We start from the raw sequence: 11,056 nt of genomic DNA, 5'->3' as shown, positions 1-11,056 counted from the left end.
TTTGGTCGCAGTCTACCTTTGGTCTTAAAAATTTTAAGAGCATAACATTGTCTTGAGAAAAAACCTATTGTGACCCCCCACTTTTGGTTCTGCCGGGTTTTAAGAATTTTGTATCGTTTGTGATGGGCATTCTCGGCTCCTGCTTGTTGCATATATTTGCAAACTACCTTCTGAAGATGGGTCTCGAAAAGGTGCTACTGCATTTTGAACCTCTATTTTAACCATTGATTCTGTGCACACAGACTATCCCACACCACTTGTACATCGCCACTCCATGCATATTCTCTGCAGCAGCTGTATGTAACCCTTAAATATTACCTGGCAACTGTGCCTTCGCTGCGTTTTTATCTTTAAAATGTATATTTAAAATCGCCTTTAAATTTTTTGTTTATTCTGTAGCTACACACAATTTGCGTTTCATTTTTAAACAGTGAAAATTTCAATTCAAAGCCTTTTTTGTGTCTGCAGTATAAATCATTTTTTTGCTCGGACACCCCTAATGCATAAAGTCATTGTTCTACAGGTTTCGTACACTTCCACGCACGGAACACCTTCAGTATTTATGGGAACAGAATTGACAAACTCGCGGGCACCGATCCATCCAGCGTAAGCTGTACAAAACCGTGTTGAGGTTTTTATAGGGGAAGCGTAAGAAACCACGAGCTGTAGTATCGGAGCCCTGGTCAAACTCTCGCCGGTACGCCTAATGTCTGTTTTCCAAGCAAAGAGCGCCGCCACGTCTGCCGGTCTGAGGTTAAACTGGACAAAGATAGTCCCCATCCTATCCTTTCTTTCTGTGCCATATGATATATTAAGGCAACCCTTCTAACCCTTCCGTCTTAGAAATGGAAAGCAAGTGGCTTTGTCAGTAATATGGTCCCAACATTCGTTTTTCAAACTATGCAGGCGATTGTTTGGCTGGCACCCCACGCACAAACACAGTTATATATATATATATATATATATATATATATATATATATATATATATATATACACATGCATTTATATATAGATTGTATTTTTATATGTATATATATAAATATATATATATATAATAAAGAGATAGCCGACGCCTTGGTAGCCGGTTAGAGAGGGGTTTAATCACGGTAGAAGCGTGCACATGCCAGAGCTGAGAGCAGCGTTCCGCGAGACCAGATAGCGAGCGTTCTTCTGCCTCTTCATCTTCCTACACCGATGCACGGCTTACCCGCATAGGCGGATAGCGCGGCGTTAGGGCGATTTGCTCTGAGGCGGCCGCTCATACTCTTCGCTACAATCACGCCCCCGTGCTTCCACCCCGTCAAAGAGTAGCCTTCTTGGCGTATCACGGGGACGATACAATGAGTGGTTCGACGTAAGCTTTGAGGCGCTGATAGTGAACGAGCTCACGGCCACCATAGCGCTGGAGGGCAGAAGGGGTGACCGCCTGGACAACCTAATTTACTGGACACGTGCATTCAACAACGCGGTAGGGCCGCTGTATATCGAAAGTAGTTTAGTGGATAGTCTAGGTGACTTATTCGGGACCCACAGCCAGACGAGAGAGCTGGGCGAAAAGCTACAGGCAGGTTTGGACTCATCGTGCCGGGTCTTCTGGCGATCTTGTTCTTGGGTCGTGAAGGATCGCGGTAGCTGGCAGCACTCTTCGGAGTGTTTGACAATGTCTTAAATTGGCCTCGTTTCGGAAGCATCGGCGTGGTAGGGAAGAATCGTGTCGATGGAGCAAGAGGGATCACGCCCCTAAAATAGAAAAGGGAGAAAACCCCGTTGTGGACTGTGTGGGGGTATTATAGGCGTAAGTGACGAATTAAAGGCGGGCATCCCAGTGAGAATGATCTGACGCCAAATACAAAGCCAGCATGTCGCCCAGTGTACGGTTGAAGTGCTCTTTTAGCCCGTTGCACTGCGGATGATAGTCCGTAGTAGTACGGTGGACGGTACGGCATGCTGTCAATAGTGCCTCGACAACTTCCGATAGAAAAACCTTACCCCGGTCACTGAGGACTTCGCGGGGTGTACCATGACGCAGAATAAAATGGCGAAGAAGGGAGGACGCAACGTTGCGGGCCGTAGCCGCGGCTAACGCAGCAGTCTCGGCGTACCGGCTGAGGTGTTAAACAGCAACGATGACAGAGCGGTTGCTAGCCTCGGTGCAAGGAAGAGGCCGATACAGGTCAATTCCAATGCGGTCGAATGGTCTCATTGGACAAGGTAATAGGTGCATAGGGCCGGACGCACGCTGAGGCGGGATTTTACGGCTCTGACAGTGTGTGCAAGAGCGAACCTACTGGCGCAAAAAGCTGCACATGCCCCGCCAGTATTGGTGAAGCCGAAGATGTCGGTAGGTCTTCCGGACACTGGCGAGGGCGCAACGACGCTCATTGTCAAAGAAACCACATATTTCTGCGCGTAAGTGGCTGGGAATGACGATTAGCCACTTGCCCGTATCGCAGTGATAGTTGCGTCGATACAACACGTTGCCATGAATGGCAAAGTCAAATTCATTGCGCCGAAGTGTGCGAGACGCTCCAGTTGGGGTGGCACTGGGCAGATGGTCGTAAAGAGCAGCGATCCGAGGCTCTTTCAGTTGCTCGGTTGGCATGAAGGGGGGCTACAGGGGGGCTTCATAGCCGTTTGCGCAGGAAACGCTATCAGCATCAGGCGTCAAAGGAGAACGCTTAAGGGCATCATCGTCATTGTGCTTGCCTCCTGAAGGATATAAAACATGAATATCGTAGTCCTAAGGACGAAGATCCTCTAACCCGCTACCCAGCACCCACCATTTGTAAAAGAGATAGCCGAAGCCTGAGCAGCCGGTTAGAGAGGGGTTTATTCACGGTCAATACCTGCACACGCAAGCGCAGGGTTACACAAGACAACACGCCGATCGTTCTTCTGCTTCTTCATGTTCGTACACCGATGCACCACATACCCGCACAGGCGGATAGCACTGGGTTAGGTCGACTAGCTCTGAGGCGTCCGCTCATAATCTCGCTCAAATATATATATATATATATATGTATATATATATATATATATATATATATATTATATATATATATATATATATATATATATATATATATATATATATATATATATATATATAAATATATATACATATATATATATATATATATATGTATATATATATATATATATATATATATATATATATATATATATATATATATATATATATATATATATATATATATATATATATATATATATATATACACACATTGCGAATCAGAAAATGGGAAATGAGAGACTCCGTGAAATAAGACAGAAAATAAGGGTTGGCAGTCAAGAAAACCTGGGAAACCACAGGGGAGGTTGTGGTGGGTCATAGAAAGAGATGAAGAAGAGATGAAGATGAAGAAAAAGAAGATCCCCTTCACCCCGAGTAGTCCGAGTGGCGATGGCTACAACCCCCAAGTGCAGGAAACAAAAATACCTTAACATAAATGCCCGAGAAAGTGCTGGTGAAACAGCCCCACCGGTAGCGTAGTGGTTATCGCACCAGACCGGTATTCTGGAGGTCGTTGGTTTGGATCCCACCCAGTGGGCATTTTTTCACCACTTTCTTTTCTACTCAAAAAATTCTTCATCTCTTTCTATGACCCACCACAACCTCCCCTTTGCTTTCCGAGGTTTTCTTGACTGCCAACCCTTATTTTCTGTCTTATATCACGGAGCCCCTCATTTCCCATTTTCTGATTCGCTCCATGCTTTGCGAGGGCCTCGGTTCTGGCAGTCTTGGTGCCAAAACACTCGAGTCACGGCCCGGGGGATAAAAAGAAAGTCCCCTTCACCCTGAGTAGTCTGAGTGGCGCTGGCTATATATATATATATATATATATATATATATATATATATATATATATATACACATTAATGGAGTAGTAGAACTTTGAAGATGGTAGACAACACAAGAGAAGAAAAACTTCGAACAAGGTAAAAGCACGATTGTGGCCTACGTTTCAGCAAAGAGAACTTGCTTTCCTCAGGGCTTGCTTTCCTCAGGCCCTGAGGAAAGCAAGTTCTCTTTGCTGAAACGTGGGCCACAATCGTGCTTTTACCTTGTTCGAATTTTTTCTTATCTTGTATATACACATATATATATATATATATATATATATATATATATATATATATATATATATATATATATATATATAGGAAATGAGGGGCTCCGTGAAATAAGACAGAATATAAGGGTTGGCAGTCAAGAAAACCTCGGAAAGCAAATGGGAGGTTGTGGTAGGTCATAGAAAGAGATGAAGAATTGTTTGAGTCGAAAAGAAAGTGGTGAAAAAATGCCCGCCGGGTGGGATCCGAACCCACGACCTCCAGAATACCGGTCTGGTGCGATAACCACTACGCTACCAGCGGGGCTGTTTCCCCAGCACTTTCTCGGGTATTTATGTTAAGGTATTTTTGTTTCCTGCACTAGGGGGTGGTAGCCAGCGCCACTCGGACTGCACGGGGTGAAGGGGACCTTCTTTTGAACCCCCGGGCCGTGACTCGAGTGTCTAGGACATGTCGAGAGTGGTCGACCAGCGTTGAACCCTCTTAAGCTCACTTTGGCACCAAGACTGCCAGAACAGAGGCCCTCGCTAAGCATGTAGAGAATCAGAAAACTGGGAAATGAGGGGCTCCGTGAAATAAGACAGAATATAAGGGTTGGCAGTCAAGAAAACCTCGGAAAGCAAATGGGAGGTTGTGGTGGGTCATAGAAAGAGATGAAGAATTGTTTGAGTCGAAAAGAAAGTGGTGAAAAAATGCCCGCCGGGTGGGATCCGAACCCACGACCTCCAGAATACCGGTCTGGTGCGATAACCACTACGCTACCGGCGGGGCTGTTTTCCCAGCACTTTCTCGGGTATTCATTGTAAGGTATTTTTGTTTCCTTCACTAGGGGGTGGTAGCCAGCGCCACTCGGACTGCACGGGGTGACGGGGACCTTCTTTTGAACCCCCGGGCCGTGACTCGAGTGTCTAGACATGTCGAGAGTGGTCGACCAGCGTTGAACCCTCTTAAGCTCCCTTTGGCACCAAGACTGCCAGAACAGGGGCCCTCGCTAAGCATGTAGCGAATCAGAAAAATGGGAAATGAGGGGCTCCGTGAAATAAGACAGAATATAAGGGTTGGCAGTCAAGAAAACCTCGGAAAGCAAATGGGAGGTTGTGGTGGGTCATAGAAAGAGATGAAGAATTGTTTGAGTCGAAAAGAAAGTGGTGAAAAAATGCCCGCCGGGTGGGATCCGAACCCACGACCTCCAGAATACCGGTCTGGTGCGATAACCACTACGCTACCGGCGGGGCTGTTTCCCCAGCACTTTCTGGGGTATTTATGTTAAGGTATTTTTGTTTCCTGCACTAGGGGGTGGTAGCCAGCGCCACTCGGACTGCACGGGGTGAAGGGGACCTTCTTTTGAACCCCCGGGCCGTGACTCGAGTGTCTAGGACATGTCGAGAGTGGTCCACCAGCGTTGAACCATCTTAAGCTCCCTTTGGCACCACGACTGCCAGAACAGAGGCCCTCGCTAAGCATGTAGATAATCAGAAAAATGGGAAATGAGGGGCTCCGTGAAATAAGACAGAATATAAGGGTTGGCAGTCAAGAAAACCTCGGAAAGCAAATGGGAGGTTGTGGTGGGTCATAGAAAGAGATGAAGAATTGTTTGAGTCGAAAAGAAAGTGGTGAAAAAATGCCCGCCGGGTGGGATCCGAACCCACGACCTCCAGAATACCGGTCTGGTGCGATTACCACTACGCTACCGGCGGGGCTGTTTCCCCAGCACTTTCTCGGGTATTTATGTTAAGGTATTTTTGTTTCCTGCACTACGGAGTGGTAGCCAGCGCCACTCGGACTGCACGGGGTGAAGGGGACCTTCTTTCCAACCCCCGGGCCGTGACTCGAGTGTCTACGACATGTCGAGAGTGGTCGACCAGCGTTGAACCCTCTTAAGCTCCCTTTGGCACCAAGGCTGCCAGAACAGAGGCCCTCGCTAAGCATGTAGCGAATCAGAAAAATGGGAAATGAGAAACCAGACCGGTATTCTGGAGGTCGTGGGTTCGGATCCCACCCGGTGGGCATTTTTTCACCACTTTCTTTTCGACTCAAACAATTCTTTATCTCTTTCTATGACCCACCACAACCTCCCATTTGCTTTCCGAGGTTTTCTTGACTGCCAATATATATATATATATATATATATATATATATATATATATATATATAAATAGTCTGGAAACAATAAAACACGCACACATACCGCGAAACCATCAGGTAAGTAGAGACTGACACACGAGAAAGGCATTAAAAATAAAAAAAAAGTTTACTGACGTTTCAGGTAGAGGACCTTCTTTCTTCAGAGTACAGAATAAGTTGGTTACAGGGTTATATATTTACAGAAAATGTAGCAAGGGCGAGGGCAGGGCAAGGGAAGGGAGAGTTTGTACAAATGAATCATATTTGGTGGGCATCAAAAGAATGAAAGAAGTGAAAGAGAGAGCGTGAAAAAAAGAAAAAACATTAAAAAGGATGACAAGAACCCACAGTCACCCGGTACAAATACGAAAAAAACGATGCAAACAAAAAAGAAACAACGAAGTAAAAAAATTAAAAAAATAATTCCCCCCCTCTCCAGTGGCAACAGGGATGAAAGAGGGGCCAAAACAAGACATGGCCATGCACGTGTTTTACATCGGCAAAAAATCATTCACGCGGAACGAAGAAGGTCCAAAGAAGATATGCCAATGCACACAAAGGGCGAACATCTGCCGATACACACCCGTTCTAAGAATCTGGGTGAGGTGATTGAAACATGAGACACTTGGCTTCTGTTGTTGGGAGGCAAGGGTCGCGCTCAAAATCAGTAGGACAGGCAGTTTCGACAGTAAATGAGTGTACATTGGCATACAACGCGCGGGAGAAGGAAAAAGAAAAAGATAAAGATGCGGTCAAACAAGTCATAAAAAGAATGAAAACAGAAGGCAAGGGCACGCGTATGACGCGGCACGAGGTGGTATAGATCTGGCCGGCGCATGGTACCAGTTCAGGGAACGCAGAGGTGGTCAGCAAGGAATATTAGAAAACAACAAGACAGAAAACACAGAAGACAGGAAAGCAATCACACACGCTCGCGTGCACAAATTGATTACAAGGTGAGAGTATCAAAGATAACAATGGTACTGGAGCCGTCTACACAGAACATAATGCCCAGACTTGCATGTAAAATTTGGTTCGTGAAGCCATTGTGCTAAACAACGCGGTGATAGAACGAACGTATACCATGCGGGAGCTAGCGAACTGATGGGAGAATATTACCGAGGGAAAGAAATGAGCATGCATAACACTAGCCTGAGAAATCGAGTCGAAATTTTAAGCGGAGGAAAGACACGTCCCATAACTTTTATTGATGCCAAATCACGCTGAATAAACCTAAAGATGAGGCTGGACTCATGAACCTCGCCATCGTGATGTGTTTTAAAACCAGATTCAAGAATTGTGGCCTTCAGTTGTTCACAAAAATGACTAGGAGTGTTAACATGCTTTGATAGAGGCAAAGAAGGGCTGGTTTTTGCATGAGAGCTGTGAGTGGTAAACCTCAAACGAAAGGGTGTTTCCGTCTGGCCGAAGAATTGTTTGCCGCACAGGGTGCATTCCAGCAGGTATTCCACGTTGGCGGAATCACAGTTAAAGTATCCTTTTAGTTTGAAGCCGTGCTGGCGGGGCGCTGTGCGGCTGTCATTTGTGGGCATACCTTACACCGTGGTTTGTTACAAGGCATGCAACCAGTAGTCTGTGGTCGGCTGATGCTGGATTTGGTGAAAACGTCGCCGACATTTCTGCTGCGTCTATAAACAACGCGTGGCGGCTCGGAAAATATTCTTTGAAGCGTTCACTTTGAACAAAGATATTGTGATGTTTCCTTAATATGAATGCAACTTTCAGAGAAGAGGCTGAATGGGTCAAAACGAGGTTTTTTTATTGATTAGGTTTTGGAGCGTTTTTACGGAGAATGTCGGTTCGGTTCAACTGGTTAGCTCGTGTAACCGCGTGATCGATCACCTGTTCTGGGTATTTTTTATTCAATAGCGCGGTTTTAAGTGCTCTGCAGTCAGAATCGAATTCCGAATGGCTTGTGCAGATTCGCCTAAAACGATGAGATTGGCTACAAGGTGAGGCAGTCTTGCAGTGCCTGACATGGCTGCTGTGGAAGTCTAATTACTGGTGTGTGTCCGTAGGTTTCCTTTAGAGATTGGTCTGAAGGCTGCCCTGAGAATCTGTGACAGTAACATCCAGGAAATTTATGCTGTGGGTATAGTAGGAATGAGAGAGGGAGATAGTAGGATGCTTAAGGTTAAGAGCCTTAAATGCAAGAAATTCCATTTCACCGTGCTGCCACATCTTGAATATTTTATCTATATGCCTTTTGCAGTACAATGGCTTCAAATTTAGGGTTGCGAGGAAGTTTGACTGTAGACATCCCATAACGATATTTGTGTAGTTGGGCCCGATTTTGGTTCCCATTGATGTTCCGCTTGCTTCTACGTAATTGACACCATCAAACGCAAAATCGTAAAGTTCAAGGATAAGGCGAAGGAAAGTTTCAAGGGTGAGAGAATCGATAGGTTTTTCACCCACCGACAGCTCCTACGCACATTATACAGCGGTGATTCCATCCGCATGCGGAATGTTAGTACACATCTATACTATATTCAGGGTAACAAGTAAACAGTTAGCAATTTCCATCTTCATCCGTGAGAAAATCATTTGTATCCTTAATGAATGATGAAAACCTGGGGGCAATGTCACGAGTTAGAGAGTCGACATAACGCGAGAGGTTCTCGGTGATAGTATTAATGCCAGAAACAATGGGGCGACCTGGATTGTTATTTTTATGAATCTTAGGGAGAAGGTAGAATCTACCAGCTTAAGGGGTTAAGAGAACGAGCAGTTGATTCAGATATTTCCTGATTTTGAACAAGCTCAGCGAGTTTTTGTTTGACAATTAGCTTATAATTATTAGTGGGATCTCTAGGGATTACTTTGTAGAACGTAGATTCTGATAGTTGTCTATGAGCCTCGTTGACATAGTCAGCTTTGTCGTGGATCACGATGGGGCCTCCTTTATCGCCGGTTTGATTATTATTTCGTGGCAACCGGTGGGTTCCTCCAAGGCTTTCTTTTCCTTGTTTGTGATGTTCAGCGGAAAGAGATTTGCTTTTGGTATGCTGCTCGCACATCGCGATGAACGGCTTTAATATACATGTCGAGGCATGTATCGCGCTGCGTAGGAGGCGTCCAGTGCTTATGGCTAAGTAATGCAGTTCGGGCTTCGTCGGTTGGGGTACGGTTAGGAAGTATTCTCGCAGTCTCATATTTCTGGCGAAGTTATCTATGTCTCTAAAAAGTTAAATTTCTTTAGAACCGCCAGTCGCCGGGAAAAACTTCAGACCTTTTGACAAGGCGCTCATCTGATATGGTGACAGGGTAATACTAGAGAGGTTCATCACATTTCAAGTGAGATTTTTGTTAGCTTTAAAAGCCTGAGTAGAGCTGACAGAAGGGGATAAAAATTTGGGTTTCGCTTGGCAGACTCACTACTACTGGCGCTGATGTGAGCTGGTGAATGGTTCGGGACGTTGATCACGTCAAAGGGGTGATTTTCATGTGCTTTTCCAGATAATTGACAGCCAGTAGTACCGGGGAAAGCTTTATTCTTACAGGTGTAGTCATTGCTAGGAATATTATCTCGTGAAAATTTACGGACTTTTGTTCCGGATATGGCAGATGCCTTTTTGGATTCGTGTCTGTGTAGAAGGCATGCTTCTCTTTCATTTAGCTCCTTACTAAGAATTTCCTCTTCCTGGTGCAGGGAATGCAACATATACTCGTAGTGATTTAGAATTATCTGCGTTAATTGCAAGGATGCGTTGTGTAGTACTTGTTGCCGCGTCCTCTGGTTGGATGGGGACAGTTCGGCAGTTGCAGGTCTCAGCCTAACCCTCAAACCCACGGGAGCTACCTCGGCAGAAAAATACTGTGAAAGTGCGGAAACGTGCAATTGGGATCGTTAGCGTTTATAGTAAGCTTTCTTATTTTAGTAACTGCTTTGATACTGGGTAGGAAGCTGCATTTCAGGGTTTTTCGAGTGCTAGTCAGTTTCTCGGCGCAGAAGATACTTTCTTGCGGAGGTTGTACGAGGCATGGTGTGGCTTTGGGGCCTCTGAAGGCACTGCGGAAACCTACTGACACGCGCCTGTATTTGCACTTCCACAGCAGCCATGTCAGGCATTGCAAGACTGGAACACCTTATAGGAAATACCACAGTTTTCTGCGAATCTGAACAAGCCAGTCGGAATTCGATTCTAACAGCAGAGAACTTAAAACCGCGCTCTTGAATCAAAAATACCCACAGCAGGTGATCGATGACGCGATTACACAAGCTAACCACTTGAACCGCACCGACATTCTCTGTAAAAAAGCAATAAACCCCAGTCAACAAACAAACCTCGTTCTGACCCATTCAGTCTCTTCTCCGAAAGTGTCATCCATACTATTTTTTATTTATTTATTGAGATACCCTAAGGGCCGAAAAGGCATTACATAGGGGGGGATTGCACATCAACCAAAAAATTGCATACAAGTCACATGTGTCAAATGATTGCAGGGTGAAAAGCCAGAACAAAACATAAATGGCGTACAAGAGAAAAGTACAAGAGAATAGTACAAGAGAATATAGATACAGAACTAGAGCGGATGTTCATTTTCTAAAAACGCTAACAGAGCACTCTGGAACGAGGACAACTCGGTTAGGTTTGCTACACTGGCAGGCAACAGATTCCACTCGGCAATACTAAGCGGTAATGGTGAATTTTGGTATTTGTTAGTTTTCGCGAATATGGGCCTGACTTTATGCGCATGATCGATGCGTGCTGATACGTAAGTTGCCGGATGAACATGACTGCTTGAAGGCAATAAACCGTTGTGATAAAAAGCATGAAAAAATGATAAGCGACAGTATTTTCTTCGAATTG

At 45.1% G+C, this 11,056-nt stretch overlaps 3 non-coding genes across 3 annotated transcripts; all 3 read right to left on the bottom strand.

Moving 5' to 3' along the window:
- Window positions 1-4,792: 4,792 nt before the first annotated feature.
- Window positions 4,793-4,865, bottom strand: Trnat-ggu (transfer RNA threonine (anticodon GGU)). The gene has a single exon. It is a non-coding gene; the product is annotated as a tRNA-Thr (tRNA).
- A 391-nt stretch (window positions 4,866-5,256) lies between these two features.
- Trnat-ggu (transfer RNA threonine (anticodon GGU)) lies at window positions 5,257-5,329 on the bottom strand. The gene has a single exon. It is a non-coding gene; the product is annotated as a tRNA-Thr (tRNA).
- A 392-nt stretch (window positions 5,330-5,721) lies between these two features.
- On the bottom strand, window positions 5,722-5,794 carry Trnat-ggu (transfer RNA threonine (anticodon GGU)). Its single transcript has one exon. It is a non-coding gene; the product is annotated as a tRNA-Thr (tRNA).
- Between the last annotated feature and the right edge of the window lie 5,262 nt (window positions 5,795-11,056).

Source organism: Haemaphysalis longicornis, unplaced genomic scaffold (assembly GCF_048455015.1).
Source record: "Haemaphysalis longicornis isolate Haplotype H1 unplaced genomic scaffold, Haemaphysalis longicornis Haplotype H1 scaffold_11, whole genome shotgun sequence".
Taxonomy (NCBI): Eukaryota; Metazoa; Arthropoda; class Arachnida; order Ixodida; family Ixodidae; genus Haemaphysalis; species Haemaphysalis longicornis.
Note: the sequence above shows the minus strand (reverse complement) of the source record. Positions and strands in the feature narration are given on the sequence as shown.